Source organism: Castor canadensis, chromosome 9 (genome assembly GCF_047511655.1).
Source record: "Castor canadensis chromosome 9, mCasCan1.hap1v2, whole genome shotgun sequence".
Lineage (NCBI taxonomy): Eukaryota > Metazoa > Chordata > Mammalia > Rodentia > Castoridae > Castor > Castor canadensis.
In genome coordinates this window covers 56,688,550-56,712,752 of record NC_133394.1, presented here as the reverse complement: position 1 = coordinate 56,712,752, position 24,203 = coordinate 56,688,550, and the positions used below count along the sequence as shown (strand labels likewise).

At 42.5% G+C, this 24,203-nt stretch overlaps 1 long non-coding RNA gene across 1 annotated transcript; it reads left to right on the top strand.

The window, feature by feature from the left end:
• The first annotated feature begins 9,305 nt into the window (after window positions 1–9,305).
• On the top strand, window positions 9,306–23,162 carry LOC141410744 (uncharacterized). The gene is made up of 3 exons (XR_012435532.1): window positions 9,306–9,888; window positions 13,773–13,869; window positions 22,685–23,162. It is a non-coding gene; the product is annotated as an uncharacterized lncRNA (long non-coding RNA).
• Window positions 23,163–24,203: the final 1,041 nt, after the last annotated feature.

Here is a 24,203-nt window from a genome sequence, read left to right as displayed (position 1 = left end):
CAGCCACTATGGGCTGAAACCTCTGAAACCATGAAAGAAAAATAAATCTATCCTTCTTTAGGTTACTTTCCTTAGGTATTTTGTCACATAAACAAAAAACAAACAGAAAATTTGTGATGTTCAGAAATGGGGCCACTGCTGTGAACATAGCTGCACATACGGTTCAGAAGATTTTGCAACTAGTTTACAGGAGGAATTTGGAAAAGTTTGGAGATGCAGGCTAGAAAATTTTAGAATGTTGTATGTGGAGCTTAATGGGTGATTCTGGTAAGAGCTCATAAAACCAAAATGCTGATAGGAATGTGTACAATGAAGACTCTTCATGAGGTTTCAGATGGGATCCAGGACTCAATTGGAGATTGGACTAGAGCCATTCATATTCCATTTTGGCAAAGAACTAGTCTATATGTTGTCTATGCACTGGACTTCATGTGAGGTTGAATTGGATTAATTAATTTGGCAAAGGAAATTTCAAGGAAGCCCAGCATTTGACTGTGGTGAAGGGACTGCCAGCTGTCTTGGGCCAGACTTACAGTGAGAATCCATAGCACAAAGATTTTAAGAACTTGCAGTTTCATCAGTAAAGGAGTGTGTACAAAGTTGGGGCCAAGAAAGGTGTGGTTGCTGAAGAGATTAGTACGACTAAAAATACACTACTTTCTTTTCACCAGAATAGTAGGAAAGATGCCTGAGAGCACCTTAGGAATTTATTAGGCCCAACCCATCACAGGTTCATGGATGTAAAGATGCAAACTCACTTGAAACACTTTGAGTACAGAGCAGTGGGGCACCCGGCTCCTACAGGGCTACCTAGGAAATAGTTTCCTCTCATTCAGCCATTCAGGCACTCAGTGGCTGAAGACATGGTGCAAGTGGCCTAGCTACTGTTCAAGTTGGTGGCAGGCCTTGGCATTGCACACATAATGTTGGTTTTGCAGGCATGCAGAATGAAAGAGGAGTGGGGTTATGGTGACTTTTACAGACTTCGAAGGAACATCAGGAAGGTCAGGGAATGTGTGACAAGGCAGAGTCCCTGCAGGCAGTCCCTGAGAAGGCACTGTGTGAAGCAGTGAGAGTGAAGTCAGTGCTGTAAGGGAGACTCCAGGAACTTGGAATGTCTGCCTAGGAAAGCTTCAGGCTGAAAGCAGTGCCAGCCCAAGAAGAAGGTTTGGGTGGGGCTTCCCAAGAACTTTGGAGCTCCCATCACACTACCACGTGTCCCAGATGCCAGACATGGAGCTACAGGATTTAATGTTTGCCCTGCTGGGTTAGGGTCTTGCTGTGGTCTGATCTTGCCCTGCTATTCTCCTACTCCTTCCTTCTGAATGGGAATGTTTACCTTGTACCATTTTATAGTGGAGTTATGTAACTTGATTTTGATCTCTACAGGGGCTCATAGATAAGAGTTTTCCTTGAGACTCAGAGGAGACTTTGAACTTGGACTTTTGAGAAATCCTGGAACAGTTGAGATTTTAAAGACTCTTGGAGATGGACTAAATAATGTATTTTGTATTATGAGATCTATGGGAGCCTTTGGTGTTCAGGGGCAGAATGTTATGGTTTGAATCTAAAAATGTCCCCAAAAGCTCAAGTATGAAAGGCCTGGTTGCCAGCTAATGGGATTTTGAGAGGTTATTGGATCATACAGAATCCAACTTCATCAATGAAATCCATTGATGGATTCATGGCTGAATGGACTTGAGGAGATATGGTCTAGTTGGAGGCAGCAGTCACTGGGGGCATGCTTGGGCCCTCCCCCTCTGCCTCCTGGCCACCATGAGGTGAATTAGCCTCCTCAACTGCATGCTCCAGCCAACATAATGTTTCTGCCTGGCTTCAGGCACAAAATATAGAGCAAAACCCTTGATACCATGTGACAAAATAAACCTTTCCTCCATTTAAGTTGTTTTGCTCAGGTATTTTGTCTCATCAATGAAACATGGCTAAAACAGTTAGTAAGGCAACAAAAGATTGTTAACATGCGTCTCAGATTTATTACAGTTTGCCTCTACTTTTAATGGTTACCTTAAAGACCCAAAAAACTCCACCCAAAAACTCTTAGACACCATAAACAGCTACAGTAAGGTGGCAGGATACAAAATCAACCTACAAATATCATTAGCTTTACTATATACCAATAATGAACAAGCTGAGAAGGAATATAAGAAAATAATTCCATTCACAATAGCTTCAAAAAAATCAAATACTTAGCAGTAAATTTAACAAAAGATGTGAATGAACTCTATAAGGAGAACTACAAACTCCTGAAGAAAGAGATCGAGGAAGATTACAGAAGATGGAAAGATCTCCTATGCTCATGGGTTGGTAGAATCAACATAGTAAAAATGGCTATACTACCAAAAGCAATCTACATGTTTAATGTAATTCCCATCAAAATCCCAATGACATTCATCACAGAGATTGAAAATCTACTCTAAAGTTCATTTGGAAACACAAGAGACCACGAATAGCCAAGGCAATACTCAGCAAAAAAATCAATGCTGGAGGTATCACAATACCTGACCTCAAACTATATTACAAAGCAATAGCAATAAAAACAGCATGGTACTGGCATAAAAACAGACCTGAAGATCAGTGGAACAGAATAGAAGATCCAGATATGAATCCACACAACTATACCCACCTCATTTTTGACAAAGTTGCCAAAAACATACGATGGAGAAAACACAGCCTCTTCAACAAATGTTGCTGGGAAAAGTGGTTATCCATCTGCAAGAAACTGAAACTAGATCCATGTCTATCACCCTGTACTAGTATCAACTCAAAATGGATCAAGGACCTAAATATCAGACCTGAAACTCTGAAGTTACTAAAGGAAGGAACAGGAAACACTCTGGAACTAATAGGTATAGGCAAGGACTTCCTCAATACAACCCCAGCAGCCCAGCAACGAAGAGAAAGGATGGACAAGTGGGACTTCACAAAATTAGAAAGCTTCTGCTCAAACAAAAGAAATGGTCTCTAAACTGAAGAGACCACCCACAGAATGGGAGAAAATATTTGCCAGCTATACATCAGACAAGGAACTGATAACCAGAATATACGGGGAGCTTAAGAAACTGAACTCTCCTAAAATTAATGAACCAATTAAAAATGAGCAACTGAACTTAATAGAATTTTCTCAAAAGAAGAAATTCAAATGGCAAAAAAACACATGAAAACATGTTCACCATCTCTAGCTGTAAAGGAAATGCAAATCAAAACCACACTAAGATTCCACCTCAACCCTGTTAGAATAGCCATCATCAAAAACACCACCAACAACAGGTGTTGGCATGGATGTGGGGAAAAAGGTACCCTCATACACTGTTGGTGGGAATGTAAACTAGTACAACCACTCTGGAAAAAAATTTGGAGACTCCTTAAAAACCTAAACGTAGACCTACCATATGATCCAGCAATCCCACTCCTGGGGATATACCCAAAGAAACAGAACACAGATTACTCCAGAGGCACCTGCACACCCATGTTCATTATGGTGCTATTCACAATAGCCAAGTTAGGGAAACAGCCAAGATGCCCCACTACTGACGAATGGATCAAGAAAATGTGGTATCTATACACAATGGGATTTTACTCAGCCATGAAGAAGAATGAAATCTTATCATTTGCAGGTAAATGGATGGAACTAGAAAACATCATTCTGAGTGAGGTCAGCCAAGCTCAGAAGACCAAAAATCGTATGTTCTCCCTCATATGCAGACTTTAGATCTAGGGCAAATACAGCAACATTGTTGGACTTGGATCACATGACAAGGGGAGAGCACATTTGGGTGATATAGAAATAGGCAGAAAACCCAAAACATGAAAGCGTTTGATGTCCCCACTCCAGAGGATCTAATACAGAAACCTTAAAGTGACAGAGGTTATCATGAGAAGGGGATCAGTAACCAGGGTAAAAATCAGTTAGAGTTGAATCAACATGGGTCATAACACGTGTACATGAAAGCAATGCTAGGAATCTCTCTGTATAGCTATCCTCAACTCAACTAGCAAAAACGCTTTGTCTTCCTTGTTAGGCTTGTCTCTTTTCTTCAACAAAACTAGTGATAAAGGCAGAACAGGATCTGCCTGGAACTGAGTGGGGAATGGGGGAGAGAGTGGGAGACTGAGGCAGTGGGGAGAAATGACCCAAATAATGTATGCACATGTGAATAAAAAAAATAATAAAAATGGAAGCAGTTTGACTACTCCATTTATCATCATCACCTACTGAACTAAACTCATGGCTGTTTTTCTTTCTCTTTCTTTTTTTTTTTTTTTTTGAGGCAAGTTCTTGCTTTATAGTCCAGGCTGGCCTCAGACTCATGATCCTCTTGCCTTGGCTCCTGAGGACTTGGATTACAGATGTGCTCCACTACACCCTTTGTAAGGTTATGTATTTTATTTCAATGAACAGTAAAATCCCTAAGAGATACAATAACTGGTTTTTGTCTTTTATAAACTAGTATATAATCATTTAAATTACTCACTTAGTTATCTTTCTAGTGTTCTTCGTTCCTATAGGCAAGCCTGTGATTCTACCTGGGATAATTTTCCTAAGCCCAAATAACTCCTTAGTATTTATTGTGGTGAAGACTTATTGGTGATAAATTCTCTCAGCTCTTGTTTGAATGAAAAGACCTGCATTTTCTCTTTCTTTTTTGAACAATATTTTTACTGTGAAGGTGGGAAAGGAGGAAGTATTTTTGGTTTTGTTTAGTTTTATTTAGCATTTTAATGACATTCCATTATGTCCTGAGTTCCATAATTTCTTTTTTTTTTTCCATTTATTCACATGTGCATACATTGTTTGGGTAAATCTCCACCCTGCCCCCTCCCCTCCCCTCTCTCCCCAACTCAGTTCCAGGTAGGTCCTGTTCTGCCCTTATCACTAATTTTGTTGAAGAAAAGACATAAGCATAATCAGGAAAACAAAGCATTTTTGCTAGCTGAGTTAAGGATAGCTATACAGAGAGGTTCCTAACATTGCTTTTGTATATCCATGTTTTACCACCCATGATGATTCAACTCTAACTGATCTTTACCTGGCTTCTGATCCCCTTCTCATGATAACCTCTGTTGCTTTAAGGTTTCTGTATTAGATCCTCTGGAGTGGGGACATCAAATGCCTTCAGGTTTTGAGTTTTCTACCTATTCCTATATCTCCTGTATGTGCTCTCTCCTTGTCATGTGACCCAGGTCCAACAACATTGCTGCATTTGCCCTAGATCTAAAGTCTGCATATGAGGGAGAACATATGATTTTTGGTCTTCTGACCCTGGATGATCTCACTCAGAATGATGTTTTCCAGTTCCATCCATTTACCTGCAAATGATAAGATTTCATTCTTCTTCATGGCTGAGTAAAATCCCATTGTGTATAGATACCACATTTTCTTGATCCATTCGTCAGTAGTGGGGCATCTTGGCTGTTTCCATAGCTTGGCTATTGTGAATAGTGCTGCAATAAACATGGGTCTGCAGGTGTCTTTGGAGTAACCTGTGTTGCATTCCTTTGGGTATATCCCCAGGAGTGGGATTGCTGGATCATATGGCAGGTCTATGTTTAGATTTTTAAGAAGCCTCCAAATTTTTTTCCAAAGTGGTTGCACAACCTTGTATTCCCACCCATAGTGGAGTGGGGTTCCTTTTTCCCCACATCCTTGCCAACACTTGTTATTGGTGGTATTTTTGATGATGGCTATTCTAACAGGGTTGAGGTGGAATCTTAGTGTGGTTTTGATTTGCATTTCCTTTATGGCTAGAGATTGTGAGCATTTTTTCATGTTTTTTTTGGCCATTTGAATTTCTTCTTTTGAGAAAGTTCTGTTTAGTTCAGTTGCCCATTTCTTAATTTGTTCATTGATTTTAGGAGAGTTTAGTTTCTTGAGTTCCCTATATATTCTGGTTATCAGTCCCTTGTCTGATGTATAGCTGGCAAATATTTTCTCCCACTCTGTGGGTTGTCTTTTCAGTTTAGAGACCATTTCTTTTGTTGTACAGAAGCTTTGTAATTTCATGAAGTCCCATTTATTCTTCCCATCTCTTAGTTACTGGGCTGCTGGGGTTCTATTGAGGAAGTCTTTGCTTATACCTATTAGTTCCAGAGTGTTTCCTGTTCCTTCCTGTAGTAACTTCAGAGTTTCGGGTCTGATATTTAGGTCCTTGATCCATTTTGAGTTGATACTAGTACAAGATGATAAACATGAATTTAGTTTCAGTTTCTTACAGATGGTAACCACTTTTCCCAACAACATTTGTTGAAGAGACTGTCTTTTCTCCATCATATATTTTTGGTGCCTTTGTCAAAAATAAGGTGGGTATAGTTGTGTGGATTCAATATGAATACTCTATTCTGTTCCACTGGTCTTCATGTCTGTTTTTGTGCCAGTACCACGCTATTTTTATTGCTCTTGTTTGTAATATAGTTTGAGGTCAGGTATTGTGATACCTCCAGCATTGATTTTTTTTGCTGAGTATTGCCTTGGCTTTTCATGGTCTCTTGTGTTTGCAAATGAAATTTAGGGTAGATTTTTCAATCTCTGTGCTGTGTTCCATAGGTTCTGGTAGGTCGTGTTTTCATTTTCATTCACTTCCAGGAAACTTTTAATTTCCTCTTTTATTTCATTGATGACCCATTCGTCATTGAGCAATGTGTTGTTCAGCTTCTAATTGTTTGCATGTTTTTTACTGCTGTTTTGTTGTTGATTTCTAGTTTTAATGCATATGGTCAGATAGAATGTATGGGATTATTTCTATTTTCTTATATTTGCTGAGGCTTGCTTCGTGCCCTAAGATATGATTGATTTTAGAGAAGGTTCTATGGGCTGTTGAGAAGAATGTATATTATGTAGAAGTTGGATGAAATATTCTGTAGACATCAGCCAGGTCCATTTGATCTATGGCGTCATTTAGTTCTAGGACTTCTTAATGGATTTTTTGTTTGGATGACCTATCTATTGGTGATAGGGGGGTATTAAAGTCTTCCACTATCACTGTGTTGGAGTTTTTAGGTCCTTCAGAGTATGTTTGATGAAATTGGGTGCATTGACATTGGGTGCATATAGGTTGATAATTGTTATTTCCTTTTGGTGTATTTCCCCTTTTATTAGTATGGAGTGTCCTTCTTTATCTTGTTTGATCAATGTAGGTTTAAAGTCTACTTTGTCTGAGATAAGTATTGTTACCCCTGCCTGTTTTTGGGACCATTGGCTTGGTAAATCTTCTTCCAGCCTTTCACTCTAAGCCAATGCTTATTTCTGACAATGAGGCGGGTCTCTTGTAGGCAGCAGATTGTTGGATCTTTCTTTTTAATTCAGTTTGCCAATCAGTGTCTTTTGATGGGTGAGTTTAGTCCTTAACATTCAGTGTTAGTGTTGATAAGTATGTGGTGACACCTGTCATGTAGTTGTCTTTGTTGATTAAGAGTTTGTGTGCAGCTGAATTAATGTTACTCTCTGATTCCTTGTCTTTTCTTCTCCTGTGGTTTGGTGCTGCCTGCCCTTTCATGGTTTTGTTTGCTTTCATTTTCTGTGGGCAGAATTCCTTGGAGAATATTTTGTAGTGGTGTCTTGGTGGTCATATATTGTTTTAGTTTCTGCTTATCATGGAAGACTTTTATTGTTCCATCTATTTTGAATGATAGTTTTGCTGGGTTGAGTATCCTAGGATTGAAGTTATTTTCATTCAGTGCTTGGAAGACCTCACTCCATGCTCTTCTTGCTTTTAATGTTTCTGTTGAGAAGTCTGCTGTGATTTTGATGGGTTTACCTTTGTATGTTATTTGTTTTTTCTCTCTTCCAGCCTTCAATATTCTTTCTCTAGTTGTTGTACTTGTTGTTTTAATGATAATACATCATGGGGTAGTTCTACTTTGGTCAGGTCTGTTCAGTGTTCTGGAGGCTTCATGTACCTGAAAGGGCATAGTTTTCCCTAGACTTGGGAAATTTTCTGTTATTACTTTGTTGACTATATTATTCATTCCTTTTTCTTGCACCTCTTCTCTTTCTTCAATGCCCATGATTCTCAGGTTTGGTCTTTTGGTGGAGTCAGTGAGTTCTTGCATTTTCTTTTCACAGGTCTTGAGTTGATTAACTCATAGTTCTTCAGTTTTTCCTTTAATTGCCATTTCATCTTCAAGTTCTGAGATTCTGTCTTCTATTTATTCTATTCTGCTGGAATGGCCTTCCATTTTGTTTTGTATTTCTGTTTCATCTTTTTTTTGAGGTTTTCCATATCATGGGTTACTTCCTCTTTAATATTGTCAATTTTTGCCCTTAATTCATTTGTCTTTCTGTTTATGTTGATCTCTGCTTCAGTTTGGTATTTATTTAGGGTTCCTATGATTTCATTTATTTGTTTCTGTGTTTTCTCATGGTCTTTAATTTTGTTGTCTTGGAAATTCTTGAGTGCATCAGGTATGTTTTGGTTGACCATATCTAGTAGCATCTCTATGACATTCTCATTAATTACTTGTAGGATTTCTTCTTTCAGAGTGTTCTTGTGGGCTTCATTGGGTTCCTTGGTATAGTTTATCTTTGTTTTGTTGGAGTCTGGTTCTGGGCATCCATTTTCTTCATTTCACTCTATTATTTTTGGGAAGAGAGTGGTTTCCCTCCCTTTTTCTTCTTCCTATATTTCCACTAGGTACCATTGCTATCCCTGGACTATGTGTAATTTAGTATTAGCTGGGTTGCAATATTAATCTTAATCAAACCAAGAGAGAAGGATAAAAAAGGAAAAAGAGATGGAATGATAAAAGGAAGAGAGAAGAGAGGAAAAGAAAAAAGAAAAAAAAAACAAAAAATGGGAGAGATGATGGGTGATTAAACAGAAAACCAGGCAGCAAATCCCATAAAGAAGGGAAAAAAAATTCACCAGTTCTGGAACAGTAGAATTGCAGTCTTAGTTGTTCTGATGTTACTCCTTGAGCATCCAGACCTGTCCGTGTATGTCTCATAGGCAGGTTTGGAGTCCTTCTGTGGTGGGTGGCAGGTGGGTGGGGTCCCACAGGCCTGGCAGAGGCCTTTCATTGAGGCAAACTAGAGGGCCTTTGGAGCATGGGCCTAGCATGCCTGAAGGGCGTGGGCGATGGAGTGGAGATCATTCATGTCTGTGGATTGCTGGCTTGGTAGGCTTTAGGGGCATGGTCCTGGCAGAGATCGTGCAGGCCTGTGCAGGCATAAGGAGCATGGCCCTGTGGAGATCATGCAGGCCTGTGCAAGCATGCGGGGCACAGTCTGGCAGAGCAGAGATCATGCAGACCTGTGCAGACCTGAGGGGCATGGCCCGGTGGAGATCGTGAATGCCTGTGGACCCCGGCTTGGCAGCCTTAGGGGCACAGGCTGGCGGAGTGGCTATCATGCAGGCCTGTGCAGGTCTGGGGGACACAGCCCAGCAGAATGGAGATCGTGGGTGTGTGGATCCCTGGCTTGGCAGGCATGAGGGGTGTGGACCGGCAGAGCAGAGATCATGCAGGCCTGTGCAGGCCTAAGGGGTGTGGTGCAGTGGAGAATGTGGATGTCTGTGGATAGTTGGCTTGGCAGGCCTTAAGGGCTCGTTTGGCGGAGACCATGCGGGTCTGAAGGGTGGGAGTTTGTGGTAGCACGGCCCTGGTGGGGCTGAGAAGCAGTAGCTCCTCGGGTCTATGGGGCGGGGGCTTGGCATGCAGCACTGGTTGTTCTTTTAGTAAATTGTGGCATGGAGAAGCCTTCCACGAGCTAGGGCCTCAGAGTGCTGATGTTTCAGCTCTCCCTGGTGCTTTACCTCAGCCAAGTGTGTCTCCAGACTCTCAGCAAAGTCCCTGGATCATGGAGCTCACGTGATCTGCGGCTGTGTCCAGGTTGCCATCTTAGATCTTTACCACTTCCATAATTTCTGTTGAAAAGTAAGATAATAGCTTTATTATTGCTCCTTTGGAGGTATTGTGTGGATTTTTTTTCTTAGTGCTTTTAAGATTTTTCTATTTCTCTTGGTTATTAGTCATTTAACTATGACATACCTACATGTGGCTTTCTTTATTCTTGTACTCTACATGGATTAATGGATCTTAAGTCTGTGGTTTGATGTCTTTTAGCAACTTTGGAAACTGTTTAGCCAGTGTTTCTTCAAATGTTGTTTCTCATCCATCATCTTTCACCCATCCCCTCCTTTTTTTTCTGTATTTTTGACCCGTTTTTCTCTTTTGCTTTGAACTGACTTGTTTCCCAGTTGACTGGAAGTTTTCTGTTTTGCCGTATCTAATAGATTCAGGTCTTTGTTGAAATTATCAGTATTTTCCTCTGTTTTATTGAGTATGTAATTTTTATTTTCAACCACTTATCTGATTACCTCAACATCTTAATTATCTTTAGGTCTATTTTTGTGGTCCTTTAAAAATTGTGGCATTTAGTTATTTGGTCCTGTTTTTTAGCCAAATATCATGTATGAAAAATTGGAGGCTTATGAACACTGTTATCTTTCTCCAAAGAAAGTAAAGTTTTCTTCTAGCAGGAGATGATATAGGAGGGTCATTTTTGATTCTTTTGAGGATAGTTTTAGTTAGCATTGAAGCTTTTCTGTTTCAGGATATAATACTGAGATATAATACTTCTGCCTCTTAACTGAAAGCTCGAGGTATTTGCTGACACTCCCTCTCCCCTACTCCTTCATCTTGCCTGGGCTCCAACCTCAAATTTCCACCTTTGTAGTATCGCACAGTTGTTAAATTGAACTTCTGCTCACATTTCTGTTCTCTCAGCTCCTAATTTTGGTCAGTGTTTTTGGAGACTTACCTGGGCATTAACTAAGGAGTGAGTCACCAACTTGAAAGTGGGGAGGTTGGATGATTTTCTGTTGTTGTTGTTTCACTTCATCTTTGTCCCTGCTCTCTATAAATTTTTCCTCTCATGTCTTAGACACTTTGGCAGTCCCAAATTCCAATCTGTTTTTCCTCAGCCCACTAAGTTCTCTGCTTGTGTCAGTGTTCCCAGCTTTCAGAAGTGGATAATGCCACCAGGGAAGAAGCTGGGGTGGAAGCAGAGCACCTCTTGTGCCTCTCTCCAGGACCTTAGCCTTTCCTTTCCAGCCCTGCCCGCAGAGGGCACTGTCTGGTCTTGTCACACAGTTCTTTTATATACTAGCTTTTCTGGTTGTTTTCAGCAGGAAGGTAAGTTCATCACCCCCTGAAACAAAGAGAAATTTAAACATTATTTTTATAAATAAACAAATGGTGTACCAGAATTGGGGAATATTGTTCCTATGAGGGCCAGCAAAGAAGCTATGCTATTGCAGTCATTCAATTAGAGATGGTAAGTGTTTGACCTGCCACATTCAGGTTTGAAGAGGCTGCACTCAACTCTTTCCTCCATGGTGTCTTATTCTTACTCACTTTGATGAAGTAGTAACATCAAATAACAGTTATTGAATGTTTGCTCTCCTCCACCTGCTTTGCATGCATTTTCTTACGTAGGCTAGACCTGTTGGCTGCTATTGTTATCATTCTGATTTTACAGCTGAGAAAACTGATTCAGCAGATTGAAATGACTAGCTCACCACCACGTGGACAGTGAATGGCTCTGCCGGGCTCTGAAGCTAAGCCTGCTGGGTCTACCTTTTGAGACTTAGCCATAGTCTACTGTCTCTCTCCAAGCTCTGGAACAGGAGTTTCCTTTAAATAGGAGAGTCTGATAGCCTACATTTGCAGGAGGAGAAAAGCAAAAACTTTCATTGTTGTTTAGAAAAGTAAAAGAAGTGATACTTAAGTGAAAAATTTTGAAGTGAAATTAAAAATGTATCTTTTTCCTAAAAGACTGAAATAATAGATGTAAGTCTGTAAATTCAGCAGTAGAGAGTTGTGAGGTAGCCAAGAGGTAGTGAAGACAAACAGATACTTGGAAAATCGGAGACGGATTCTCTGTAGTAAAAAGACTGTAACCTGACGGTTTATGTATGCGCGTTCCTCCTCACACAATCTTTCCCTGGTTTCTTGGCAATGGTTCATTTTGACTTATTTGCTTTTAAAAATAAGTTTATTGTTTGTTAAATGAATGGAGCTGGTGAGGAGCTCACCAGACTTCAATTTTCTCACTAGAATTAGGAGGTGGGTCTCCCGTGCTGGGCGTGGATGCTTCCCCACTAGAGGGCGTTGAGGTCTTGTCTCAGTTTGGGGAGTGAGGGTGTGGGTTATTTATGCACGTGATAGTTTGACATAAATTAGTGAGGGTTTTAAAGAAAGGCCAAAATTAAAGCTGGAATTTACTAGGACAAATGTAAAGAAATTGTATTTCTCTTTAACCCAGTTTCTTGACTTCTAATTATGTTAATGGAAAGTCAAGAGTTTCACTTTAAACTGTAACCATTGAATTATCAGGGAAAATTATATTATTTGAACAATTTCAAAAAAGATTCTTCCTTCTAATTCAATTTTGAAGATGATGTTTGTTTCCTATAAAAAGAGACCCACCAAGCAGTTGGTTTCTAAGAGAGGGAAGTGTGGTTTGAGAGAGGGTAAAGATACTTGGCTTTTATTCAAACCTATGTGTTATTTGAATTCTTTAACTTAAGTAAAAGAAGCAAAAAATCAGCAATATGTAAAAATAAAATGATAAAACTAAATTTGAAATGTAAGTCCAAATACATATAATCTGCATAAAATATAAAAAAATACATGTCCACATGGCATTAGTGAGCAATCAACTCTTGTCAAAAGGAAAGGAGGATGCGACACTGTATTCTTTGGCATCTCTTGAGGTTCATAGTGGATTGTCACGTATGGGATCTGAGAAGGTCTTCAAAATGAAATGTATTTGACTTGGTCTAACCCCAAACATACTACTGTATTTGGCAATGGGAATGTTTATTTCCTTCCCATTTAACATAAGAGTTAATAACACAGTACTACATAAATCAATTTGGGAAAATCTGACACATATGAAGAACTAATTATACGTAAAGAAAGAAACACAAATAATCAAAATCTGGATAAGGTTCTTTACATTAATTTTAAGCTGATGAAAAATATGTAGTTACACTGTATTATATTGTTTCTTTTTTATTAGAAATACATAAATCTTTTACTTCTCTTGGAAACATATCATAGATAGATCAAATGTCAAGCCATGCAAAAATCTTGAAGTAAAAAACTATAAATGCAAGTAGCGGCTCCATGAGGAGCATTTACAGGGAACGTAAGCCAGATGGCTTTCGTGCTTTCACAGATTTGAGAAGGCTCTCTGCAGTGGCATCCCCACTGCAATGGGGTACTTTGCAGAGGTAGTCTGCTTAGAGAACACAGAGCAGTTTGGGAAGAGAGGGCATCTTTAAGAATAATATTTATTGAGGTGGGATTTAAAGTGAAGTTTGAAAAATAAAATTAGCAAGGAGCCAAACTGTTTTTGGTTTTGTTTTTGTTTTTTAAAATCTTTTTCTTTCTGCAAATAGAGGTAAGAGCTCTAATGTTGGAAGCAATCCATGAAAACAGTTTGGGAAGTACATGAGCGTCAACAAATCCTGGATAATGGAAAAAGATAGCCATCTAAATTGAGCAAGATAGCGGTCATTTTCTTATCCATACTAGCTAAGTGTGTGTGTGTGTGTGTGTGTGAGAGAGAGAGAGAGAGAGAGAGAGAGAGAGAGAGAGAGAGAGAGAGAATCATACCTCATTTCACCTTAACTGTGGGTTCTTAGTAAATCTGTAGTATGAAATTGTGCATAAGTTGTATATTTAGATATTATTCCTCAGCATCCTTTGTCATTCTCCATGTCCTTATTTATTTATTGAATGAAATGTAGGTTAATGAATCCTGTCAAATATGGGTGACTTTATCTAATTAACAACAAAATCCTGTTGCCTCAACTCTGTCAAACATGTCAGACCTGCATTGTCTTGGTAAGTAAGTGTTAAGACTTGTTTTTGCCTATATAGCTATACATTCCCCATTTATAAACTATTTTATGTATTTTAAATTTGACAGGATAGCATATGTAAACCACGTGTAAGGATGATGTTATACCTTAGGGATTTATTTACAGTGATACATTTTTAGCGTTCCTTCATTTCAACTGCTGTGCAGAATTCTACTACATGCATTTTATCTCCTCCCTCTCCTTCAGGTTAGCATTTTGCTTTCTCACTTCTTCAGAACTCCAGAATCTTATTTTTCTTTTGTTACTATAATTCCTCTTCACGACATATGAGGAAGTTTTATTTGCCCCCTGGGAGAGTTGTATGTGAATTGAGGAGAGCCTATTAGAGGATTTCTCATGTTCCAGTTATGTAGACAGTTGATGAATCAAAAGGGATTTTTCAGAGTGAGCTAAACAACCTATTCTCATTCCTGTACGTGTCACATTTTCCTGGAAACTCTTACTTATCAGGTAAGACTACTTACGGAGGATCTCAGACGGTTCAGTGAGACTCTACTGGATCGCAAGGAAGCCAGAGCTGAAAGTGTTGCTCACATTTCCATGGCAACTGTCTGGGGGGGCCAAATACAGGATCATTGATTCATTAGAGGGCCTTGCAGGGAAGGAGCTGAGTAGTTGAGGAAAACCCCTTTTAGTCAGAAAATTTTCTTTAGGAGGTCAAGACCTCTGAAAATTTAACGTAAAAGTACCAAACAATACCTTTAGCTATTAAAAAGAAACCCCATATTGTTCTTAATGGGACTTTTACTTCTGTGTGTCATAATGAATCCATTTCTCCTTTGTTTCCCACTCCCTCCTCTTTCCATGTCTGTGGGTCGGTCCATCATGCCTTTTTTTTTCCATTGTAACATGATGCTTCTGTGACCCAGCAGGAACTGGGACAATACGCACCAATTAAAAAGTGCAGCTTCTGTGGAGCAATTCCATTTGCTTGTGTGGCTCTCTGAGCGATGACCTGGTGGTTCCATCCAGGCAGGCAGCACTGCACAGCTTCCCTGCTGCAACCTGGGCATGGAGAACAGCTTTCCAGTTCCTTGTGCCTTACAGTGTCATTATTTAATCTCAAAGACGGAATTTTCTTAATGATAGAACAATAATGCCACCATTTTATAAATCAGTGGCCATTTTATCCTCAGGCCTCATGTCTTGAAAAATGGAGCCATTCTCAATAACAGCCCCACCCTTTAGCAAAACTTTCTGTGCTCCAAGACAAGCTCCACCCAAGCTCCACCCCCATCAGCCCCTCTTACCCTCCCTCTTCTGCAAAAGTCATGCCTGGCCTGGATTTGCTCTCTTCCTGTGCTGTCTTTCCCAGGTCAGCCAGGCAGCTCATGCCTGTCATTAAACCCTGCCCTTGGACATGGGATTTTCTTGTGACCTTTCTTTGTGAGTGGCATTTTTCCTAACTCGGATCAGGTGTGCTCCCAGCACTGACCTTGCTCTCCCGCCCTTCCCAACCCCATCCCTCTCTCTCTTTCAACTCCCATTCCCTTCCTCTGGGACCAGAGCTGCTTTGCCGGAACCCCGATCCTAGAAAGCACCACTCCCTCACTAGCTCACAGGGAAATTCCTCCACCCCAGTGCACCTCCAACCACTATCCACCACCAGCCAATCTTCCCTCAAGGTCCTCTCTTGGTGAGTCTTTCTCACATGCAAAGCCGTGATCTCTCTCTCTCATTTCCTCAAAATCCTAGTGCTAGGTCTCAACTTGCTCTCCTCCCTGGGAACTGGGTTCCCCACTAGGGCTGTGGACCCCCCATGGTGAAGATGTTCCCTCTAGGTGTTCCACATCTCTCTCTCTCTCTCCTGAGGACCTGATATTTCCTGGATGCCTGCCATATCTCTCCTCAAGTCAGGCCTCACCATGGGAGTTGGACCATCCCAAATTCCCTCAGACTCCCCATTGGGATATCTCCTGGGGATATCCCAATCTTAAGCCTCAAAAGCTCATTTTTCTCTGTAATCAGGACTGGCTCCAATATCCATCAGACAGTGCCTTCAAATGGCCACTTAATGGCACTTTTGATCCCAATATTTTAAGGGATTTATACAATTTCTGTGAGCATGCTGGTAAATGGAAGGAAATTCCCTACATCCAATCCTTTTCTTACCTCCACACCAAACCCTCCCTCTGTACTTCCTGTTCCCCTGTGCAGGTTCTATTAGCCTCTAAACCAGTTTCAAAACCAGCCAAATCTTTTTCCAAACTCCCTCCTGACTCTGAAACTTTCCCTTCTTTCAACCCTGGTAATGAGCCTCCACCTTATCAGAGACAGGCTTCCATTGTTCAACCATTGGCCCCTGCCCCTCCTTCCGCCCTTGCCCCTGCCCCTCCTCCCACCCCTCCTTACACCCATCCTTCTGCCCACCCAGAACCACAGGATCCCATGATCACCCCCCCACTCACTCTCATGGACCCCCCAGTCAGCTAATTTCCATCTACCCTCTCTGGGAAGTGGCCGGAGTGGAAGGCAGTGTGAGGGTCCATGTCCCTTTCTCGCTCACTGACCTCTCTCAGATAGAAAAGTGCCTTGGCTCCCTCACCACTAACCCTGGTTCTTATGTTAAGGAATTTCAATACTTGGCTCAATCCTATGACCTTACTTGACATCTATCTCATTCTTTCCTCCACCCTCCTTCCAGAGGAGAGATGCAGGGTCTGAGACACAGCTAGGGCACATGCAGATGAGGTCCACTGCACCCCCCCACCCATCCTGTAGGGGCTACAGCAATCCTTACTGAGGAGCCTAATTGGGATTACCAAACCAGTGGTAGAATGCTTAGGGACAAGATGGCTATTTGTTTAGTGGCAGGACTAAAAAAGGCAGCCCAAAAGGTTGTTAATTTTGATAAACTCAGAGAAATTCAACAAGAAAAAGAGGAAAATCCAGCTAGTTTCTTGTCCCAACTCACAAGAGGCGCTACGACAACAAAAGTTGACCCTGAAACTCAGGATGGGACAATTATTCTTATGACACACTTTATCTCCCAGTCAGCCCCAGACAAAAGAAGAAAACTTAAAAGGCTAGAAAATGGCCCTCACACTCCACAGGCTAAAATCTTAAACTTGGCCTTCAAGGTCTATAATAACCGAGAAGAACAACAAAGGGTTGATAAGGAGAGGAGAGATAAGACTAAATTCCAGATGTTGGTACAAGCCCTCCAACAAGGGCCTCTGACCTCTAAGTCCTGAGGCCAGGGAAAATCCCGAAAACCTCCTGGCCCATGTTTTCAGTGTGGCCTCGAAGGACACAGGGCCCGTTCATGTCCTAAACCATGCCACCCACTGGGGCCATGTCCTAAGTGCAAACAGGAGGGCCACTGGGTGATGGACTGCCCCTCCACCCCTCAAGGCAGTGGGTCCAAGCCCCCCCACCGTCCCTCCTCCCTAACTGATCTTTTAGGACTGGCGACTATGGCTGATGACAGTTGGAGCCCAGAACTCCCAGGCACAACAACCATAACTTCATGGGAGCCCAGGGTAATGGCCATAATTGACAGTAGGCCTATCCCGCTCCTCATAGATGCCGGTGCCACTTTTTCTGCCTTGCTGGAGTTCTGGAGACCTACCAAGCCTCCTTTAACTTCCATAGTCGGGATGGAGGGAACTCCTACACAGCCCTTAATGACTTTTCCTTTAACCTGCACACTGGGAGATACACTTTGTACTCACTCCTTGCTAGTCCTCCCTAATTGCTCCACCCCAATCTTGGGAAGGGACATTGTGTTAAAATTCCAGGCCACTCTCACCTTACACCCACTCCCTCTTAAGCCACAACCCATTAGCCCCTTGTCTTCCTCCTTGCTGTTTTGGGTGCCCTGCTTCCACAAGCCCCTCCCAACCCCTTGCCCTTACCCACTATACTGGTGGACCCCATTGTGTGGGACCTCCAAAACCCTGCAGTCACTACACATCATGAGCCAATTGTTATTACTCTCAAGGATCCCTCTGTTTTCCCAAACTAACCTCAATATCACATTTCTCTAATCCACTTACAGGGATTAAAGCTTATCATTTCAGAGCTTCTTGCTAAGGGCCTGCTTCGCCCAATCCGCTCCCCCTATAACACTCCTATTCTGCCTTTTTAAAAGCCCAATGGGTCTTATCCGTTGGTACAGGACCTCCACTTAGTCAACGTGGCAATGACTCCTATACACCTGGTGGTACCCAATCCCTACACTCTCCTGTCTCTCATCCCTGGTACCACCACCCATTTCACAGTCCTGGACCTAAAAGATGCTTTCTTCACTATCCCTGTCCACCCACAGTCCCCAGACCTCTTTGCCTTTACCTGGACTGATCGATTCTCATACTTCCCAACAACTGACCTGGACTGTTCTGCCTCAGGGTTTCTGGGACAGTCCCCACCTCTTTGGCCAAGCTCTGGCTAGGGACCTCCTTAGCCTCCATCTCTCCCCAAGTAAACTCCTCCAGTATGTAGATGACCTCCTGCTCTGCAGTCCCTCCCTTGAGGACAGCCAACAACACACTGCCCTCCTGCTTAATTTTCTGGGAAAAAAGGGATACCAGGTGTCCCCTAACAAGGCTCAACTCTCTCTCACCCAGGTGACTTACCTGGGCCTGTCTCTCTCCCCTACTCACAAGACTATCACCTGAGATCGCAAGGCCCTGTTAACCTCTCTCCCTGCCCCCACCACCAAGGCCAAAATTCTCTTCTTCCTTGGCCTGGCAGGCTATCTCAGAGCCTGGGTGCCCAACTTCAGTCTAATGGCCAAAGCTCTATATGAAGCATCCAGGGGTCCCATCCAAGAGCCCCTGGACCCCTCTCAGCCTGTGTCAAGTCATTTTAAAACCCTCTTACAAGCCCTATTATAAGCCCTGTCACTTCACCTGCCGGACCTCACTTGTCCCTTCTTCCTTTGCATTTCTGAGAGGCAAGGGTTTGCCCTAGCAGTTCTAGGACACAATATAGGGCCCTCCTTTGCTCCAGTAGCATACCTCTCCAAACAGTTAGACCCCACAACCAGGGGATGGGCCATACCTTAGGGCCCTGGCAGCCACCTCTCTCTTGATCCAGGAAAGCAAAAAGCTTACCTTTGGGTCCCCCCTTACTGTCTACTCCCCCCATATCCTCTTGGAACTCCTCACATATAAGGGACTTTACTCTATGCCCCCCTCCCATATCCTATCCCTCCAGGTGGCCTTGGTGGAGGATCCCACTCTAACTTTCATCTCGTGTCCCCCACTTAACCCAGCCACTCTTCTTCCTCTCTCTTCAACACCCCTTGTTCACTCCTGCCCCGAGATCCTTGAGGAACTCCTCCCCTGCCCAGACCATATTCAGGAGGGCACCCTTTCTCAGGCTGATTACACTTGGTTAATTGATGGCAGCTCCTTCATTCACAATGGACAGCAAAGGTCTGGATACACCATCATGTCTGGTTCTGCCATCATTGAGGCACGCCCTCCCCCTTTGGGTACTACTTCCCAAAGGGCAGAATTGACTGCCCTGGCCAGAGCTCTAATCCTGGCAAAAGACAAAACTGTCAACATTTACACTGACTCTAAATATGTGTTTCACACTTTATTGTCCCACTCTGCTATCTGGAAGGAAAGAGGATTCCTAACTACAAGAGGAACTCCCATTATCAATGCTGCCTTAATAGCCCAGGTCTCAGAGGCTTCACGCCTTCCTTCCTGGGTAGGCATTACTCATTGCAAAGCCCACCAAACTATGTCTTCCATAATTACCAGAGGAAATAACCGAGCATATACAGAGGCCAAGTGAGCAGCCCTCCAAACTGCACCCCAATTGACCATGTACCCCCTTACCCCAGTTTCTTCCCCCCTCACTAAACTCTCTTCCCCCTTCTGAAGTTAAAACTCTTCTCTCCTATTTACACACACTTTTTTATCCTAATCTTCATGTTCTTTACACCTTTCTCCGCCAATCCCTTTCCCTATCTCCAGGAGACATACAATACCTTAAACAAATTACCCAATCCTGCTCAATTTGCCAGCACACAAACCCCAACTCCAATATCAGACCCCTCCCTTTCCAACCCACCAAGCCAGGGGATGCCTCCCTGCCATGGACTGGCAGGTGGACTTCACACATATGCCTCCAGTAAAGAAGATTAAGTACCTCCTGGTATTGGTAGACACCTTCACAGGATGGGTGGAGGCCTTCCTTATGACCAATAAAAAGGCCTCTACAGTAACAACGATTTTGGTCACAGACATCATCCCATGGTTTGGTCTCCTGGCCTCCATCCAGTCAGACAATGGGCCTGAGTTTGTTTCCTCTATTTCCCAAAAATTGGCACAAGCCTTAAATATTCACTGGAGATTTCACGTTCTCTGTCATCCCAATCTTCAGGTAAAGTTGAGCATACCAATCACACACTGAAAAATACTCTCACCAAACTCTCCCTCGAGCTCTACCTAGACTGGACAAAGCTCCTACCCCTTGTCCTTCCCCACCTCCGGGCCCTCCCAAAAAGACCACTCATGCTCAGCCCCTTTGAGCTCCTCTATGACCATCCACTCCTCACTATCATGGTTCAACCAGAACCCCCTAACATTTCCCTCACTCTCCTCAATCCTCTCCTCACTTTTCTTCACTCTCTCCTTTGGTCTCATGCTCATGATCAGTTGCCACAGCCCTCTGACACCACCACAATAACTCCCTCCCTCCAAACGGGAGATCTGGTTTATCTAAAAAGTACAGCCACATCCGGCCACCTACAAGAAAAGTGGAGAGGCCCATTTAAGGTCATCCTCACCACCCCCACGGCTACTAAGCTAGCAGGATTTCCCTCCTGGGTACATGTTCAAAATCTAAAACTGGCAGCCCCACAAAAGACCTATCAATCTCTTCTTACAGGACCAACAAAAATAAAGATCTCCTGCCTCCCCAGGATCCCAGAAGATGGAGACACACCCACGGAGACTCCCAGGGCATAAGCAGGAGCCCTAGGTCTGGGGACCTGGCATCTCGCCTACTCATTCTTTATACTTCTCCCCTCCCATTCTTTCCTGTCAATGCCTGCCCATGCTTTTACTCTTTCATACATGCACTCTACTCTGAGATTTTACTCTTCCCACATCCCAACACAATCAGCCTCCCTCCCTTCTCATACCTTCTTTACCTCTGCTTCATAGATTGGATAGCTGACCTTCACTTCCAAGGTACTTTCTCAGAGTTTACTCCTGAAGAAATCTACTCATTTTCCAACATTCTCTTTGCCTTACTGTAAGCCGCACCACCTATGATTTCACTCCATCCCTTTCTGTGGATAATTCTCATCCTCATCCCTTCTGTCCTAAGTATTGGCCTGTGGGCAACTTCTCCCCCTGACTGGAGATGGCCCCATTGCGCAGCACTCTGTTTTGGATACCTCACCCTGTGTGCCTTCCTCCTTGTGCTCTCTTCTTTCTTATGACTTGGACCTTTGCAATTCAGGGCCTCCCTCCTTGCCCATGCCAGCCACTTATAGCATATACCATCAGGCAAAAGGCATGCTATAGCACTGCCACTTTATGCTAACATCTTAATCAAAAATATTGGACAGATATCAGCAAAGATGACCATGCTGGCTACTGTTGCCATGGCAACAGGTATGCTGGACTTACCTCTCACAGCTTGGTATATCTGATGGAGATGGAGTCCAGGATGAGGCCCTCTGGAAGGTCCTCCACACCCAGGTACCTCAAAGACTGAATGACTTATTCTTTCCCACCAGAAAGCCTCTTAAAATTCCTTTACACACGCTGTCCCTTTCTGAAACCCTTCTCCTCCAAGTCATAAATACCAAACTCATCAACTACTCAACCACACCAGTCTTACTCTAGCCTGTGGTTGTTGGATGTGTCAGCAGACTGGCCCTTCTCAAGTCATCGCTAGCCCCATAAACATTTCCACACCCTTTACCTTAAACTGTTCTTTCACCAAAAGGCCCACTGCCTCCACTCTTTCCCCAGTTCCCCTCTCCCAGCCAGCCCCTCTTTGCCTGCAGAGTTCCTCAGGGATAGTTGAGGTGGGCTCCCTGGTGGCCAAAAAATGTCACACCACTAGGACAGCCAACAAAACTGGAAACAATATCTGTTGCCCCTCCATTCCCAGGACTCTCTTTCTATGCAGTCAGAGTGTACACCCCTGCTTACCCCAAGCCTGGAAGGGTATCTGCACTCTGGTATTTTTGGTTCCTGACATGGATATTATTACAGAAGATCAGGACCTACCCATCCCCCTCACCACATGCCTTCAATCTAAAAGGGCAATTCAGGGTATTCCCTGGTTAGCTACCCTGGGAATAACAGCTGCCATGGGAATGGGGGCTGCAGAAATAGGAACCTCTGTCCACTACTACACAAAATTCTCTAATCAATTGATAAGTGATCTTCAAATGGTAGCTAAGACTATTCTAACCTTACAGAAACAACTTGACTCCCTAGCCTCAGTTGTACTCCAAAACCAATGAGGCCTTGACCTCTCACAGCAGAGAAGGGTGGTCTCTGCCTATTTTTACAAGAAGAGTACTGCTTCTATGTTAACCAGTCGGGAGTAGTAAAAATTAAATTAGGCAACTCCAGGATCAATTAGAAAAATGGAGAAGGGAGTTGGAGGGCTCTTGGATTCCTCTAGGGAACATTTCACAGTGGTTCTCCTCACTGATGCCCATCCTAATGCCTATGTTTCTTGCTCTCATATTCTTAAGCTTCCTCCCTTGTATCATAAGAATGGTACAAAGATTTCTTTTAGACTGCATGTCTGCTATTGCTAATCAAAACTTTAACCAATTGTACCTCCAGGGATATCAACCTCTCCAAAAACGCCCAGAAAAACTGCTGTAAAGGCCCCATACAGGACGCCACAGGAACCTGAGGATCCTGCCTCATACAATGCCCCCTGCCAGCAGGAAGCAGCTAAAGACACCAATGTTTCACCCCAATTCCCGATCCTCAGCCCTACCTTCATTATTAAAGAAAAAATGGGGGAATGATAGAACAATAAAGCAGCCATTTTATAAATCAGCAGCATTTTATCCTCAGGCCTCACCTCTTGGAAAATGGAGCCATTCCCAATAACAGCCCTGCCATTTAACAAGATTTCCCTGTGCTCCAAGACAAGCTCCACCCAAGCTCCACCCCCATCAGTGACCCCTGCACATGCGCCAACCTCTTACCCTCCCTCTTCTGTAAAAACCATGCCTGGCTGGAACTAGCTCTCTTCCTGCACCATCTTTCCTGGGTCAGCCAGATGGCTCATGCCTGCCATTAAACCCTGCCTTTGGACGTGAGTTTTGCTTGTGAGTTTTCTTTGTGAGCGGCATTTTTCCTAACACTTAACACTTCTTTCATAGTTAAATACAATTGTAAAAACATTAAAGAGTCAAATAGGTTTTGTATTTTTTTTTTCTGGATAACCAACAGTCATGTTTGGTATGAAAAACTAGGAAGTCACTACGATACTCCTCCTTTTGGGGTAGGGAGGTGATATGCCACACAGAGGTATACATAAGACTGCTAAAAGAAAGAAAGAAAGAAAGAAGAAAGAAAGAAAGAAAGAAAGAAGAAAGAAAGAAAGAAAGAAAGAAAGAAAGAAAGAAAGAAAGAAAGAAAGAAAGAGAAAGAAAGAAAGAAAGAAAAACATGTTTGGTTTAAGGTTGTTGCAGCCTTCAAAGGGAAATGGATAAACACTTGAGCATTTCTATGTATCAACTGTTTTTCTGTTGATGGTTACACCTTAATTTCTACTTCCTAGGAAAAAAAGGGTCTTAGGGCTTTGACCACATGCGCACATGCACGCACACGCATGCACATGCATATGGCTAATAAACATTGTTTTATAGTTAGCGATCATCTTGAGATACTTGCTATTATGATTGTTATTGGGACACTTCTTGAAATCACAAAGCAAACTTTTAGAATCTGGGTGACTTTTATCAAGGTCAAAGTGAGAAAGAGAATTTAGGTAGTTATCTTGATAGAGTAAAATTACTTATTTTACTTATTTTTATTATAGCACAATTGTCCTTTAATCTACATGCTTAGCCTCTATTTATTATTACTTAGTTCTCATAAAGTTTTTAAGTAGCATTTCTCACAATTTATAACAATTTTCTAAAAATTCTGAGTAAACTCTGCCATGCTGAGTTCTGAAGGAAAGTTCCCACATAAATGGACCAAAAGCACAAAACCCCATAAAGAGGTAAAATTCTTCCCTCAAACCATCTTCAAGTAAGCTGTTAACACGAAAGACCCACTTTTCTTAAATGCTTCATTGCTAAAAAGGAATCGTTAGTTTGTAGATACCCCCATGGTACGGCCT